Genomic DNA, 17,792 nt, shown 5'->3' on the forward strand with positions numbered 1-17,792 from the left:
CTCTAAATCTCTGTGGCCTATAATGAAATTGTCATCCCTGTTAAAATGTAAAGTGCACGATGTTCTATGCCCACAACCTTGAGTTGGAAATTGCACACATAACCTTGAGGTTGCATTGATTACACCGGCTGCCCTTATTTTTCATGGAACCCTGCCACTTGGGGCAGTGTGTGTGGGAGGGGACTTTGGACTTGAAGAACACGGGCACTGTTTGGCCACTGACATGCCTTGGTTGAATTCTGGCTACACCTCTTCATGGCTGGGAAAACATGGGCAAGTCTCAACTTTTTCAGTACCTAGAAATTGGGATCAGTAGTCAGTACCTGCCTCATAAGGCTCTTTTAAGAACTTAAAAAAAATTTTTTTAATGTTTTTATTTAGTTTTGAGACAGAGACAGAGCATGAGCAGGGGAGGGGCAGAGAGAGAGAGAGACACACAGAATCCGAAGCAGGCTCCAGGCTCTGAGCTGTCAGCACATAGCCCCATGCGGGGCTTGAACTCATGGACTGTGAGATCATGACCTGAGCCGAAGTCGGACGCTTAACCGACGGAGCTACCCAGGCGCCCCTGTCTTAAGAACTTTTAAAAGATAAACTGAGATGTATTAAAAATGTTGAGTTTATTTGAGCAAAAAAATGATTTGAATTGCACGGTATCCAATCTAGCAGATAGAAAGAAGCTCGGAAGTGAATGACTTTTCAGGCAGAAGGGAGCAGGAAGAAGCCACATTGGTTGGTTATTGCTAAATTGTCTTCCTTTAGGGGATAGTAGGAGTCTATCAGGCACATTATCTGACTAGTGCTGATCAGGTGATCCTTGACTGGTTTAAGATTTCATTTCTGGAAGAGCTGGAACTGTATTAAGTCAAGTCTCTGGTGACGTGGGGCTTAGCATAAGCAATTCCATTTGGGGCCTGCTGTCTTGTTTTTAATAGGACAAAACAAGATAATTCATGCAAAAGCACTCAGCACGGTGTTTTTAGTTTTCATGTGTTAGTTTCCATCTTTGGAAGGGAAAATGAGGATGTGGAAGATGAAACAATTTATAAAATGATCTTTCGGTGCCACGTCTGGGCTGATGAAATATTACGTTCTGTATAAAGCTTGACTTTCTGCTGTTGAGAGTGGAGATTATTGGTTAAATAACACATTTAATATATGAGGAATGAGTGGAAAAGAAGAGCCAGCATTGTTACACTCTCAGCCTTATTTGAGCCTTGTCCGCAAGAACCCCCATGCCCAATATGGCCTTCATAGTTTTGTCTGGCAACAGAACAAATCCAAAGACTCCTTGGCGTATGATGGATCATTGACCAACCGGAGGCTCATGGTGGGTCACGTGCTTTGCGCCAAAGCTTTCCCATTGCGAAAAAGGAGTAAGACAATCTTAGTTCGCTGGGTTCTCGGGAGGGCTTGAGTACGATCATGCATATAAAACGTTTCCCAATCCACAAAAGGCTTTCACAAGTAAGTATGATTATTTTGATGATGGTGGTGATGATGAAAATGATTTTAGGTGGCTGAAGTGTTAAAGGACAACAATGTTACGCAATCCCTTGAGAACAGTTCTAGGAGTGAATGCTGAAGTCTAACACGGACCCAGCTTTCCATTGTCCAGATCCATATGATCAGTCACCTGCTGGCAGGGGGCCTGTCCTGGAATCTGACTGATGGCATTCCTACTGTTGTACCCACTGTCCTTGTTGGCCACAAGTGACATAAACTATTCAAACGCCGAGGAAGGACCAATTCCCCTCTTTGGATATCTTGGCCTTTTTTCAGGGAAGGAGTCTTTCTCCTCAAGAAGTTGGAATCCACTCCCTGTCTCTCAAAAATAAATAAATGTAAAGTATTTTTAAAAAACGGCGGCGGGGGGTGTGGCGCCTGGATGGCTCGGTCGGTTAAGCGTCCGACTTCAGCTCAGGTCATGATCTCACGGTTCGTGGGTTCGAGCCCCGCGTCGGGCTCTGTGCTGACAGCTCAGATCCTAGAGCCTGCTTCGGATTCTGTGCCTCCCTCTCTCTCTGCCCTTCCCCTGCTCACGGTCTGTCTCTCCCTGTCTCTCCAAAATAAATAAATGTAAAATATTTAAAAAAATAAAAAGAACTTGGGATCCATTTCTTGACGAGGAATTTACGTGCCATGTTGGGGGAAAAAAAATCGATCTGCAAAGAAAGCCTGTCAAAGAAAACACTGACTCAGACTGCATTATTCCTTCAGATTCGTTAATGAAAAGCAGCTGCCCCTCTTCACAGCTGCAGTGGGGTGAGGGGCCTCAGGGCACCCGTTTGGGATTGGGGGTGAAGTTCAGTGTCCCTCAAGTCAGTCAGGATTTTATATCTACCATTAGAACTTTCCTGTCTTGGAATGAGAAGAATGAGGCCTGAAGCATATTAAACCTCCCACCTACGTATCCAGACTGATTTCTTGCCATATCCCAGGTTTTAGTTTCTGTTTTAGGTATACACCATCATTTTCCTTTCCCTCTTGGGAATGTTCTTTGCGTGCCCCCACCTCAGGGCCTTTGTACATGTTATCTCTGGGTCTTGCACAGTCTCTTTCTCTTTCTTCCATCCCCCTATGGTTTCATAGGACTATAGCCTGCCCTATAGTCATTTCACCTATCACAGCACCTATTTTTAGCCATCTGTCTGTTGGTCTGTCTCCTTCGCCGGCCTGGTGAGTCTGGAGAGTAGGACCATTTCACCATTCCCACACTTGCCCATTGCGTCCCTTTCGCCCTAAGTGCCTGGCTCATTTTACGTGTCCAATAACCATTGCAGAATGAAAAAGTAAACGAAGCTAGGCCACTACTCTTCTTTCTAACGCTGCTTTGAGTTTTAATATTTTAATCTCTTATGGACATTTTTATGCGATGGCATGCGATCCTTTTGTAGCATGCAAGGGCCTGGGATCCTTAAGCCCTTCTTCGATGAGAGAAACCAGCTAGGCTTATCCCAATTAAGTTGCCCGTTCCCACGGGCAGGAGGCAGATTTGCCTTTGGGAATAGCCCTGCTAAATGAAGGGAATTGGAGTCCTAGCACTGAGATAGCTAATTGGTGGGAATTACTTCCCATGCGTGAGCTGAGGATACAGCCCTGGGTAGCAAGCAGCCATTTGTCATTGTGTGTGTGTGTGTGTGTGTGTGTGTGTGTGTGTTTTACATTTTTATTTATTTATTTATAGAGCAGGGAAGGGGCAGAGAGAGAGGGTTAAAATCCCAAGCAGGCTCTGCACCGTCAGCGTAGACCCTGACCCCATGAGCCCTGAGATCAGGACCTGAGCTGAAATCAAGAGTCGGACGCTTAACTGACTGAGCCACCCAGGCGCCCCTTCATTGTTGTTAGCGCTCCCGTTCTAGTCTCAAACTGGAGCGTTTCCCGGGGGGGGTGGGGGGGGGGACCTGTCTATCTGGGTAACTTCCAGATCCTACGGGACTTGCACAGAGGCCAGCATAGAGCGGGCTCTGGGTGGAGAATAATTTTGAATGAATGACTGAATAAGTAGAGGCAGACACAACTAAATATCTTAGGTGTTTTGGTATACACATGGTCATGGATATAACATATATAACATATATGGATCCATTGTATGTTATATAGATACGTTATTTACATGCGGTAGTGTGTGTGTGTGTGTGTGTGTGTGTGTGTGTGTAAAATCATATCCTCAAAACAGGCCTGAAAGACCACTAATACTCACGTTTACAGATGAAGACAGGGAGATGTTAAATAACCTGTCCCAAGTTATACAGATGGGAAATGACAGAGTCCCTTTTGAACCTCTTAGTCTTCCATTGGAAGCCTGTGCTTTCAACTGCCTCTAAAAAAAAAAAAAAAAAGTTTATTTTTTTAGTTTGAGAGAGAGAACAAGAGAGTACTCCTATGAAAGCATGCACACAAGTGGGATAGGGGCAGGGAGGGAGGGAGAGAATCCCAAGCAGCGTCTGCACCGTCAGCCCAGATCCTGACGTGGAGTTTGAACCCATGAACTGTGAGATCATGACCCGAGACAAGATCAGGATTCAGAAGCTTAACCGACTGGGCCACCCAGGTGCCCCTCTATTTGTTATCGATATTGCTTGTTTTATTTTATTTATTTATTTATTTATTTATTTAATATTTTATTTATTTTTGAGACAGGGAGAGACAGAGCATGAACAGGGGAGGGTCAGAGAGAGGGAGACACAGAAACAGGCTCCAGGCTCCGAGCTGTCAGCACACAGCCCGACGCGGGGCTCGAACTCACGGACCGCGAGATCATGACCTGAGCCGAAGTCGGCCGCTTAACCGACTGAGCCCCCCAGGCGCCCCGATATTGCCTGTTTTAAAAGGGTGTGGGATAGGGGACACGGTTGTCTGTTGTCATACGCACTTATTCCATCAAGCTCTGCTAAAGGCAGGGTAGTTACCTAGACGCATTAATCAACAAAACTTGTCCCCACTCAAAAGTCACCTTTAGCCTGGGGGGCTCACTCGGTTAAGTATCCAACTTCGGCTCAGGTCATGATCGTGTGGTTCGTGGGTTTGAGCCCTGCGTCGGGCTCGGTGCTGACAGCTCAGAGCCTGAAGAAGCCTGCTCCGGATTCTGGGTCTCCCTCTCTCTCTGCCCCCTCCCCTGCTCATGCTCTGTTTCTCTCTGTCTCAAAAATTAAGAAAAAAAAATTTTTTTTAAAACTTAGTGTTAATGAAATATTGACAAACAGGAAAGAGAAAAAGATTAGGCAAGGTGTGTTTCACCTGAGGGCTGGCAAATGTTTATTTTTAACCGATTAAATATTAGCACATTGATCAGTGCTGTGGGGCCCGTCTACTTCTGGTTCTTGTGAAAGTGACTCTGCCATTGGAGCCACACAATCGTCACTTTAGCTCCTGGGCCCTCCGATTCTCACTTCATTAATTGGAAGCAGGAAGTATCAGCAGAGATCATTCACCGGGCATGCGGAGTGATAAAAAGCTGGTCAGTCTCCAACTGTTGTTTGTTTGTTTTTTTTTTTTTTTTTTTTTTTTTTTTACCCCATTAGGTTTGAAACCATTGGAAAGGAGACCATGCTGGAGCCTCTCTGCTACCTCCTTTCTCCCTCCACCTGGCCAGCTGTTCCCGGAGGAGCAAGCTCCTGGGATTGGGATTTGTGGGTTTGTGAAGTAGGGGGCCCCGTGGGGGGAGGGAGGAAAGAGAGCTTAGCCGTCCATGGTTGGGACGGTGACAGTGAGAGTACTTTACGGGCAGCTACTTTTAACTCATGGTCCCACATCAGCCAGCACAGAGGCACGGACCATGGGCGGCAGGAAAGCGTGGGCGTGGGGGGGGGGGGGGGGGGGAGGCTGAGGCCAACGCTGACCACAGGTTCCTCAGGTTGAACCTAAAGAAACTGTATTTAGTTAGACCCCAGCGCACCTAGCTAATGCAGACTCCTGGGCCCTGCACTTAGGGTCCTTAAGTATTACAGCTCCCGGCAGGTGCAGACAGATGCCTGGTCCAGGACAACTCTGAGGAAGTGATGGTAATGGAAGGATCAAGGGCAAAGGAAATACTGAATGGTGTAGGCGGCCAGAAACAGAGCTCCAGAGCCCTCGACTCGCCCCCCTGGAAGCTCTACTGTGTCCCTTCTGCCCAGAGTCCCCACAGCTCATGTAGGTCAGATCCCTGAGAACACATGTGACTGAGCCACAAAAGAAAAAAAAAAAGGCTAAATTTAGCAGGACATCATCAAACCCTTTCGTTTGATGAGTAATATTTGCCTAGTGCTTTGACGCTTTTGAAAGAAACATGAAATCAGAGGGTAAATGACTGGGACAGTACACAAAGCAGGTAGCTTGCCAGCAGGGCTTTAAGATAATCCTGAATCGAAGCAACTATGTCAAAAGCACAAGCAGGGTGTTGAAAAGGCTTTCGTAATTTATTTAGAAAGGATCTCATGTCCTTAGGAAAGGACTACGGTTTTCTTGCTAGAGGTGAGCAAACGCTTGGGTTCGTGGCCATTAGATCAGACGTAATTAATAGAATGCTAACTCATTATTTCTGAAACCAAATCCCCCAGGTGCTGAGGGCAAGGCAGGAAGTAAAAAGCCACTCAAGCAAGAGACCGTGGCTTATTAACCACACTTCCTGTGATGAAACACTATCATTTCTTCTCTTTGCTTTAAATTTGTATCGCGATGAATGGTTTATAACACACCTTTCTATCGAAACGGACAGCTTTGAGTATTTCAAGGTAGAGAAGAATGGGTATTAACATCCCCGTTTGTAGGGGCGCCTGGGTGGCGCAGTCGGTTAAGCGTCCGACTTCAGCCAGGTCACGATCTCGCGCTCCGTGAGTTCGAGCCCCGCGTCGGGCTCTGGGCTGACGGCTCAGAGCCTGGAGCCTGCTTCCGATTCTGTGTCTCCCTCTCTCTCTGCCCCTCCCCCGTTCATGCTCTGTCTCTCTCTGTCCCCAAAATAAATAAACGTTGAAAAAAAAAAATTAAAAAAAAACATCCCCGTTTGTAGAGGAAGATATGGGGACTCAGGCTCCCACGCTCAGAATGAGCGCTTCACTTCCTCTCCTCTTTCCAAACCTAGTCTTAGCCCCTCACGTTATGATTGCTTCAAACTGGATAAAATGGGAATAAGCAGACTGATCACTAAGAGGGTCTGCCCAGCTTACATCCAGGCTGTCTCCTGGTAGGGTTTCCTGCTGGTTTGGGGGACCACCATGAAGATGGGGGACACAGGGAGTCCTATTAGGGAGTTCTGTGACATGGCTTATCAAGGATTATACAGTAACTGACAAGCACTGAGCACTTGCTGGTACTGTGCTGAGACCTTTTCATGTATTAGCGTCATGATGATCTGTGAAGTTGGTATTATTATAAGTCATTCTACAGATAAGGACACAGAGGCACGGATATGAAGCCCCCTTTCCAAGGTCACACAGTAGGTGTAAACCCATCTAGATCTGTACTTGTGGGCCGAATGCTAATACTCTGTCGCTAACTTTGTTGTCAGTGGCATTCCTAGCAGTTTGAGTGAATTTATAAGAACAGTGAATGCAGCAGAGAAAGAGCATGCTCAGAGTCAGGACACCTGAGTTCCGGTCCCAACCGTGCTACTGCCTGGCTGTGTATCTAGGGCTCCCTTTACTCATCCGCAAAACTAAGGTTTGAGTCCACGTATTCTCTGTGGTTCTTCACAGATCTAATGGGGCACATTTGATTAAAGACTGTCCTATTTGAGTCTTCACTTCCCAAACTAGAGTCTGAAGATACTCTCCGAGCTCCTGCAACTCCGAAAAGTTACACTAGTTACTTTAGAAAGACTAAGTTTGTAAGAACTATTGTATTTAGTGGCTGAGCTTTGCAAAGCTCCTAGAATGTTAAAAATTCGTATTTCCGGGGGCGCCGGGGGGGCTCGGTCGGTTGAGCGTCCGACTTCGGCTCAGGTCATGATCTCGCGGTCCGTGAGTTCGAGCCCCGCATGGGGCTCTGTGCTGACAGCTCGGAGCCTGGAACCCGCTTCGGATTCTGTGTCTCCCTCTCTCTCTGCCCCTCCTTTCCTCGTGCTCGTGCTCTGTCTCTCTCTGTCTCAAAAATAAATAAAACATTAAAAAAAATTTTTTTTAATTCATATTTCGATGCTGCCACATGGGCTTGTGTTGATGTTGACATCTAGCGTCCAGTGACTCCTCATGGTAGTTCTGAGAGGTGAGTGGGTGACTGTGGGTCAAGGTGGGGAAGGACAGCATTCTCACCTCTCAAACACCTCTCTTTTGATGGCTTTTAGCGGCCAAAAAACCACTTTCACAGATCACAGGAGCTCATTTAATCGTCCTAACACCCTGTGAAGAAGGTGTTAGCCTTCTCATGTTACAGATGAAGAAATTAACCCCAGAAAGCGGCATGACTTGACTAAACTCTAAACACTCACAAATAATGACAGGGGCCCCGCACCTCATCTTTTGACTCTGAATCTAGATATATTTCCCTTGAGTCTTGTAAGGACCGCAGCATCGTGTAGCCAGCAGGGCTGGGGAGTGGCTGTTCGATTCACGACGCCAACCCTTAGCATCCCTGTGGTCTTGGGTGAGTCATCCAGACCCTATGTGTCTCATCTGTGAAATGGGTTAATGGTACTCACCATGCAATGGTAATGGCTTAGAAATATGTTCAATTCAAATACATACATTCAAAATCACTTAGTAGCGGACCTGGTGCAAAGCAGATACTCAAAAGTCACTATTATTTCCATTTCTCCATGTTTGAAAACTTCGTATCTTCTTTTGCGTCCAAGAAGTTGACAGTGCAGTCACTGAAGCTTATGGCATTGTTATGCAAATAAGGAACCAGTTACTTTTCCTATGGAAAAATTTTTTTTTTTTTTTTTTGTCAGTGAAGGGCAAAGATGAAGATAAATTAGGAGTTTGAAAAATTGTCCATTTAATACATGAGAATAATCTGGGGCCGCAGGGTTACAGTTTTCTTGCTATTTAAGTCTCTTCATTCTTTTGGCTCCTAAATCTCACTTCCCATCTTTTAAACTCACCTTTAAGGGGCGCGTGGGTGGCTCAGTCGGTTGAGCGTCTGACTTCGGCTCAGGGCATGGCCTCGAGGTTCGTGAGTTCGAGCCCCGCGTCGGGCTCTGTGCTAACGAACAGCTCAGGGCCTGAAGCCTGCTTCGGATTCTGTGTCTCCCTCTCTCTCTCTCCCCCTCCGCCTCCCCTGCTCATGCTCTGTCTCTCTCTGTCTCTCAAAAATAAATAAATAAATGTTAAAAAAATAAATAAAAAATAAATAAACTCAGCTTTAAAAAGCGAACTCACAAATGGTATGATGTATTAGTCAGGCTGCCCCCTCAGGCATTATGCTCAGAAAAGTAAACTCTAATGGAAAATCAAGCATTGGAAAATCTATATTCAGCATATGCAGCTGTGTCCGTGGTGAAACATTTACCCATTCTCAATTTACGGTGGAATAAGCAAAAGGCTAGTGTCCAGAGAGAATAAACAAGCCTCTAAGCTAGACGTTTCCATTTTTTATTACTATTCATGTACATTTATTTAAAAAAAAAAAACATTTATTTTAACCATCGTTATTTATTGTCCAGTTCCAGAAGGTTCGTGCCCTGCTGAGGATCACCGTTAGTTTCTGGTATTTCTTGACCTGTTGTGTGTGGAAGGCTCTTTGCATTATCCCATTGAATCCGTCTGACCCTGCAGCGAAGCGTGAAGAGCCTCACAGTGCTGGCTGACTCTAGAGTCTGTGTTCTCTCCTCCACCTTCCGGCCTCCGGGATTCCCTGAGGCTCTTTGTCGGGACCTGTGGTGGAGAAAAACATGCGTTTGGCTTGTCAGCAATTTCAAGACCCTGCCAACTGAGACAATCTTCCCTGAAACGGGAAGAGGAGGGTACACTGGCCAGAGGAATTCTCCAGTTGCAGACAGGCATATGGCGCGATGCTAGACTGGAACCGAGGCCCCTGCACTGAGTCTGATTCTAGCCCCATAGCCTTTGGGGGCTTTGGGTACATTCTAAACTCTTTCGGAGCCTTAGTTTCCCCTTGCATTGAAACCAAGACTTGAAATCACGAATCTCCAACTTCCTTTCCAGCTTCAGGATCCTATGGTCTAAAACGAGTTTTCTTAAATGAGTTTTCTAGCTAGGCTAAAACAATTCGGGCTTGGGAACAGTTATGTGAAGTCCACTAGGTTTTGAAGAGCTCAATTTTGGGTATGGGTAATAATGGGTTTAACCAAAAGTAGGAACGACGAGAGATGGGTGGCTGAAACCGTCATTTACTCCTCTCCCCAGAAAAAGGATTGGCTGCGCGTCAGACAAAATTTAGTTTCTAAGCAGCACGCCAGAAAAACCAGATGCGTCTGGTAGCATAGAAGGGGCAACTGCCTTGGGATTCTTGTTCCCCTACCATAATCAGATTCCCATGGTCCCAGTGGGCATAGCCTTAGAGTTGAGCTGGGAATCATAAAGCAGGGATCGTCACCTGGCTTCAAGCTGAGGTACCTCCTACCAAGTAACCAGTAAGCGGCATGAATAGTTATGGTGCTCGCAGGCAGAGGAGGGAATAATCAGGCCACTATGAAGATGCTGCAGAAGGTTAGAGGGCGTTCCGGAGAGGTGACGGGAAGACTGGACCTTCTTTGAAGACTGAGTCGGACCCAAGTAAACGAAGAAGCGTTGGTGGCTAGGGGGACAGAAGGAGAGAGGGGACATACTGCAGCTGGAGAAAAAAGAACAATCCAGGTTACCACAGGCAGCGGAGATACGGAGGTCGTCTGGATCAGGTCCAGGGTTTGTAGGTGCTAAAGACACGCGGAGTTGTGACGAGGGAACCAGATGAAAAATGTCAGGGCCACCCAGTTTTTCTTTCGTCGAGTGAAATTTGGTCACTGACAAAGAAGGTAATAACCAATTGGTTATCAACTTGCTTTTTAAGAACAGTCATTGCGCAGGGACAACTCTGGCAAGGGTGACCTTGGTATCATCATAGGCATGTGCTTGTCTTAGCCTAGTTGGCTAATGTGAAGGTCTCCATAGAACATAATGCCATTGAAGGTGTGGTGGCAGTTGAGTCTTGGATTTCTTTTGACATCAGCTGCCTCCATCGATTCGTCGCAACGAATCCATACTCTCCTTCTTGAGCTCAATGATCTCAGAGTACGGGCCATACTACTGAGTGAGCTGTTTGATGCAATTTTCACATCTAGAAGTGTTTTGCAATGAATACTTCCCATTGGGTATAGGGCACTCCACTGGGGTCATATCGTTCACCCACAGGCAATGACAAAGGTCCACTGTAGCTCTGCGAGCTGCTCTGCATGTAGGTTCTAGCACAATTTCAACCTCTCCCAAGGCCGCTTGTGCATCCCAGCCATAAAATAGTCTGCACTAAGATACTATTTTCCGAATCTCTCTAATGTCACAAGGATGATTTGTCACGGTAAAGGCTATCAACACCCAAGTAAGTTATGACAAGGCCTCTTCGGGCTTTAGTTCGAGGTCTTCGTTAACATTAACGTTCTTATTTTTTCATAGCCAACATTTTCTAACTCGAGACCAGTTAATTTCAGGAATAATCTATGTCTGTGCAAATCTGCCTAGCTGAGGAGAACTTCTGACATCAGTCATCAGTACCTTACGGAGCACTTTTCTCATACCTATTCCTGTCATATAAGATGCTAAAGTAGTATTTTTAGAGCTTGAGAATTGCTCTTGGGAGTCAAAACACGTAGTTAAGGGAATAATCCTCTATTGCTTCCTCCCTCCCTCCCTTCAACTGCAACAACATTGAGTGTATATATTTTAGCAAGCAAGAGCTGGGGAATCTGAGACAGGTTATCTCCAAATCTCTGCCTTCAAGGAATGCAGAGCCTAAGAGAGTTAGATCTCAAGAAATAACTCTGTGGGCCGCATGTCCGCTGAGTTACCCTGTCCATCAAGAGTCAAGTAAGAGCGATTCAAATCCTAACCTAGAAGTAATGGTAGCCTTGAGTCCCTTCCGGGCCTTTCAAAATAATTTTTTATGGAGGGAGAGAGGTAGAAGGAGTAAGAGGGGGGTTAGGACAATACTGACATTCTCCCTTTTCACCTCTGGCTGCATCTTACTGTTCCATATGTCACGTTCCTGCATCACATTGCCTGAAGTGTGGACCCTAACTTCAACCGCCCGAAACTTCGCACCTACAAGACAGTTGTTTGCGTGGTGGACTTTATTGAACGTTTGAGATGATTGGAGGGATTTCACACTGTCCATTGCTTGCCTCCACCTCTGTATACGCCCGATTTCCTCACTTGTTTGGTCTTTCCACTTTAACGCAGAACAGAGAAGCTTGACAGAATTGTAGACGGTGAAGGACGAAATGAAGTGTGAAGGATGAATAGGCAGTGGCCAGGTTGGGGGGTGCTTGACAGCGGTGAGGGGGCTTTCTTTTCGTGTAATCAGGCAAAGCCCTCCATCTCCTGTAGCTCTCTGCTCCATGATCTCCTAGCCATGGACTCTGCATTGTGTCTGCTCAAACTGGGCCATCTACTCACGCCTCACGCTTCAGTGGTACCAAAGAACAGTAGAGGCTGAAATGTTCTCGTTCTCTCCCAGCCCCAACCCAGTCCCTGAACAGGGAAGGGAGCACTATAAAGATTCACTGATATTGAATTATGTCACTTTCTTTATTTTTTTATATTGCATATGATTTATTGTCCAATTGGTTTCCATACAACACTCAGTGCTCATCCCAACAGGTGCCCTCCTCAATGCCCATCACCCACTTTCCCCTCTCCCCCACCCCCCATCAACCCTCAGTTCGTTCTCAGTATTTAAGAGTCTCTTATGGTTTGCCTCCCTCCCTCTCTGTAACTTTTTTCCCCCCTTCCCCTCCCCCCACCCCCCGGTCTTCTGTTAAGTTCCTCAGGATCCACCTATGAGTGAAAACATATGGTATCTGTCTTCCTCTGCCTGACTTATTTCACTTAGCATAATACCCTCCAGTTCCATCCACGTTGCTACAAACGGCCAGATTTCATTCTTTCTCATTGCCAAGGAGTATCCCATTGCATACGTAAACCACATCTTCTTTATCCATTTATCAGTTAATGGACATTTAGGCTCTTTCCATAATTTGGCTATTGTTGAAAGTGTTGCTATAAACATTGGGGTACAAGTGCCCCTATGCATCAGCACTCCCGTATCCCTTGGGTAAATTCCTAGCAGTGCTGTTGCTGGGTCATAGGGTAGATCTATTCTTAATTTTCTGAGGAAACTCCCCACTGTTTTCCAGAGCGACTGCACCAGTTTAAATGTTATAGTTTCCCCTCTCTAATGGCAACACAGTTCAGCCTATTCCCACCTTTCATCCGGGTGCTCTTACACTCTCTTAAAATAAATAATGGATTCTTTACTTCCCATCTTAAGCTGTGACTCTAAAAGTAAACAAATAGCCATGTTGCATACCAAGGGCCATCTTCAATGGCTCCTGAAAAACTCACTCCTAAATAACAACAAAAAAATATTGAATACCTAATTCGGTCACTGTTAAAACACTCTGTTATTTTGTTGAGACGTAGTCAAGAGATACTCATTCACCTCTTAACAATGGTGAGGGTAACTTTAAGTTAAAAAAAAGATGAAGGAGTCTTGTTCTATAGAAATTAACACACCAAAAGAAACTTGTTTTCTGAAGTTAATCTTCTTACAGATCAAAATGACAGAATTACAAAGTCAAAGCAACGAGAGAGAAAAATCAAGACTTGAAGCGTTGGCCATTTGAGAATGAAATAATAATGGAAGCATACAGATCATTTCTTAATCTTATTTTAGCCTTCAGGTTGAAACTTCGTAGAACTGGCAGAGTGCTAGGTACTCCCTTGAAAGTTGTGTTTTCACATAATCCGATTTATTCCATAAGGGGAAATGTTTCTCAAGAGTAAAATGGCCAAGTTGAAGAAAACTAAAGTCTTGGGAACACATTTTAGTGTGTTATTGAAAGTTGTTTGTAATTCTAAGCTATGGTAGGTTGTTTCTAAAGATGACCATCATTGGGGCGCCTGGGTGGCGCAGTCGGTTAAGCATCCGACTTCAGCCAGGTCACCATCTCGCAGTCCGTGAGTTCGAGCCCCGCGTCAGACTCTGGGCTGATGCCTCAGAGCCTGGAGCCTGTTTCCGATTCTGTGTCTCCCTCTCTCTCTGCCCCTCCCCCGTTCATGCTCTGTCTCTCTCTGTCCCAAAAATAAATAAAAACGTTGAAAAAAAAAAAAATAAAGATGACCATCATAAGTCCCTTCCTCCTCTGCACCTATCTGCCATTTCCATGTCATGAGATAAAGTCAGATTTCCCTCCCCTTGAATTTGGGCTGGCCTTAAGTTCTTGTTTGACCAACAGAATGAGGTAGAAATGAAAACACAGCACGTCCAAGGTCATAGAAGGTCTTGCAGCTTGCACTTGAGTCTCATGGAACATTCTTCTTGAGATGCTCTTGGAACCCATCGGCCATGCCGTGAGAAGTCTAAGCCACACTAAAAGACCACATACACAGCTCTAGGAGACCGCTTCCGCTGAAGTTCCAACCAACAGTTGGCCATGTGATTCGGCAATCTTGGCTGTTGAGTCCACTGGAGCCTCCTGATGACTCCAGCCTCGTCTACCATCTGATAGAATATGCAAGGGAGACCTGGAGCAAGAACCATCCAGTTGAGCCTAGTCAATGTACAGAGCCATGAGAGATAATAGTAAAGTGTTGCTTTAAGCCATGGAATTTTTGGATGGTTTGTAATAGAGCACTACATAACAAGAACAGAAGTAAGAATATTATGAATAATTAATTTGTTCTTTCTTTTCAACACTTGGCACAGTCTTTTGGAACCAGGTCCTCCGCTGGGTGCTGGGAATTCAAAGATGAATGAGATAGAAGATGTAAAGCCCTATACGTTTGCTGAAGCAACACCTCGTTGGCGAGACAGACTGATGAACAGAAGAATATTACACAGGACAAGGGGTGGTATTACAAGAATGTGTGTAGATCCTGTGGGATCACACAGCCTTGGGAAAACAAATCTTTTTTTGGAAGGTGGTGAACAGAGTGACACTTGAAGACTGAAGAAGAGATCACAGGCATATCAGCTGGGGGAAGGTCCCCTGAGCATTAGCACAGGGAGAAGATGGCATGTGGGATCTTTCTGGAACTACAAGTACTTCAATAAGCCTGGAGCATAGATGTGAGGGCTACGTGACCAAAGATGTGGTTGGAAAGGCTACCAGAAGGCTGAAAAAAGGTCCAGCGTACGGGCGAAGGAGTTTGGATTTCATTTATGTGTTTATTTTTATTTTATTCTTCAACGTCAAAGTCTAGCCATGCTGACCCACTTCTTTCTTATGTCATTATCCTTCAATAATTAAATCGAATGGTTCTAACGTCTGTATTGAAGGATTTTGAGGACAGGCACTTTATAATCCAGAATGATGGCATCAGAAATATATGGGGGGCATAGTGGAGAAGGCAAGATTATGTATGCAGGGAGACTATTTAGGAGTCTCTGCCAGTAATTTAGGCATGGCAGTGGGAGTGAGATCGGAAAGAAGGATATGTTAAACAGGTGGAGCCTGAGTGCTGAATTTGTAAGACAAGGGAGAGGGAGGAATCCAAAATGAGGTCCAGATTTCTAACTCGGGCAGACGAAGAGATGGTGATGTCATTCACTGAGCTGTGGCAGAGGAATGATGACAAAGAGGGAATGTATTGGACTGAGAGCATACGTGAGGCATTGACGGGAGGGTGTACAGTAGAGAGGTGGGTGGGGAGCTCCAGAGGTTAGGGGGAGACCCTGAGCTGAAGATCTGGATTTGGAGGTCATGAATATGTAGAAAGGGCCAGAAGCCATGGGTGCAAAGGAGAGAAGGGCAATGGGCACTGTGCTAACAGAGATTATGCGTGGGACTTCAAGGAAGGACCGTGTCCAAGGGCAAGTTAGGAGAAGCCTGTAATGGGGATCAAGGAGTAACCAAGGTGCCTGAGTGGCTCAGTCGCTTGGGTGTCCGACTTCGGCTCGGGTCATGATCTCGCGGTTCGTGGGTGCGAGCCCCGCGTCGGGCTCTGTGCTGACAGCTTCGGGTGCTGTGTCTCCTCTCTCTCTCTCTGCCCCTACCCCTCTCACAGCCTGTCTCTCTCTCCCCCTCAAGAATAAATAAACATTTGAAAAAATTAAAAGGAAAAAAAAAAGAGTAACCAGAGTGGTATGAGGAAATGAGGTAAGAAGCCAAGGATACGAGAGGCACCAGGTGGGATGATGGCATAAGATGCCGCGAAGAGGAAACATTCGAGGAGGAAGACATTGAAGACCTTGGATAGATCGGCTTACGTAGATTTATGAGGGCAAAGGAGAAGGTCTAGTGGATTCAGGGCAGCATGAAAGGCGAGGAAGTGGAGTTACTGAAGGTAGGCTAAATCTAAGAAAGTAGAAGAATTTTGTTCGTATTTTTTTACTGAGACATCATTGACACAACGTTGTATTCGTTCCAGGTGCGTAACATGAAGGTTTAATATTTGTATATATGGTCATGTCTTTTTAAAGAAAATAGTGGCCTGAGAGTGTTTATAAACAGTAAAGAAAATACATGAGAGCTGAAGAGACTGAATACGTGGATGGAAGAGAAGGAGAGGGGCAGAGGATACAGGAGAAGGAGCAGGCATTCGATGGGGGGATGCGCTTCCCCATTGAGGTAGGTGGGAAATTAGCCAAGGAGGCACGTGTTTGCAGAGGCCTGAGGGGAGAAGCAGGGGGCGGACAGGAGCCCTCCGTGAAGTAAGGACAGAGTGGCCATCCAAGAAGGCTGGAGAAGGTGGTGGACAGGTGGCTTCTAAAGGAATGATAGGGTTTAAAAAAGTTACCGTAGAGTAATAGGCTAGTGCTGGCTCAGGGCACAGGGAAGGATGGCCTCGTGGCTCGAACTGAGCAAAGTAAAAGAATGGATTTTTTTTTAATTTTTAAAAAATATTTATTTAGTTTTAAGAGACAGGGAGACAGAGTGTGAGTGGGGGAGGGGCGGAGAGAGAGGGAGACACAGAATTCAAAGTGGGCTCCAGGCTCCGAGCTGCCAGCACAGAGCCCGACGACGCGGGGCTCAAACCCGCCAGCTGTGAGATCATGACCCGAGCCGAAGTCGGACGCCCAACCGACCGAACCACCCAGGGGCCCCAAGAATCTGTGTAGCTAATCTACACAGGGGTGTGGACTTTTTTGTTGTTGTTGTCACTCGTACTTGGCAACTCAGGTGTGGCAGTGGGAAAATGAGAGAGTGGACTACTCCAGGCTTATGATTTTTCTGGGCAGGTGCAGCGGGTTCACAAACTGGCAAAGAAGTCTAGACTATTGGCCAAGGAGTGATGAGAGTTTCAGGCCAGGGTCTGAGCGGGGACTAGAGGGCTCACGGAAGTGGCAGAATGGGTATTAAAGCGAGAGGGCGGAAAGGCTCCGAGGTCGTGGTCAGGAAGAGGGGCTGTGCAGGTTAGATGGGTTTTCCTCGTGGGCAGGAAGCACACACGCAGGACCTCGGCGGTATCAGTGACTGTGAGGTCATTCTCCCGCCAGGAAATCAGAAGACTGTAGATGACAAAGGAGGAAAATGACAGAGCGGCATTTGCACGGGCCTCAAAGCGAGGACAAGATACAGAAATGACACAAACAGGAACCGAAGGAGGAGGTGATGTCTGAGCTGGGCTCCTTGCGGGTCAATAGGAGTTCTCCAGGCAGATGAGGAAAGTGAGGGAGAGCAGTTCAGACGGAATCAATAAATTCTCTTACTGATTGTTAAGTTCTCTTCCAGCACGGTATCTGTCAGGGGATGTAGCTCATAATGATATCTCCTACTTCCCATTTTTGTCAATACAGGATATGACACAGATTAAGTATCCTCTGGCTCTCTCTGAATGGTCCTCTCTCCTCCCAGCTCTGGTTTTCGGTGCCAGTTTCTTCCAAGCACCTGGCCGCTGACCTTCCAATCCATTGTCTTTCCCTTCATCCACGGATTTCTCTAAACTTGCCTTCTGCCCAGCTCCCACGACTCACACACATACCTCACAGTTGCCTGAAAGCATTTTCCTTCCTAGAATCTTGACTTCTAGCAGTCTGACTCAGATCTGACTCAGAAAGATCCAAGAGAAAAAAAAAAGTGGGGGGAGGGGGCAGGTGAACTGGATGGTTTTAAGAATGGAATCCTGGAGACCGGGGCAGAAAGCGATCACAGAACAGAGACCAGAGAACAAATATCAGGTCGCAGAGGAGACACCTCAACAATAAAACTTCCAGCCGAA

General features: G+C 46.1%; 1 long non-coding RNA gene across 1 annotated transcript; it reads left to right on the forward strand.

The window, feature by feature from the left end:
- Nucleotides 1–4,768: 4,768 nt before the first annotated feature.
- LOC147572714 (uncharacterized) lies at nt 4,769–12,144 on the forward strand. The gene is made up of 2 exons (XR_015246309.1): nt 4,769–4,960; nt 9,083–12,144. It is a non-coding gene; the product is annotated as an uncharacterized LOC147572714 (long non-coding RNA).
- Nucleotides 12,145–17,792: the final 5,648 nt, after the last annotated feature.

This window comes from Puma concolor, chromosome E4, assembly GCF_028749965.1.
Source record: "Puma concolor isolate L17-30 chromosome E4, mPumCon1.1.hap2, whole genome shotgun sequence".
In the NCBI taxonomy this organism is placed as follows: domain Eukaryota; kingdom Metazoa; phylum Chordata; class Mammalia; order Carnivora; family Felidae; genus Puma; species Puma concolor.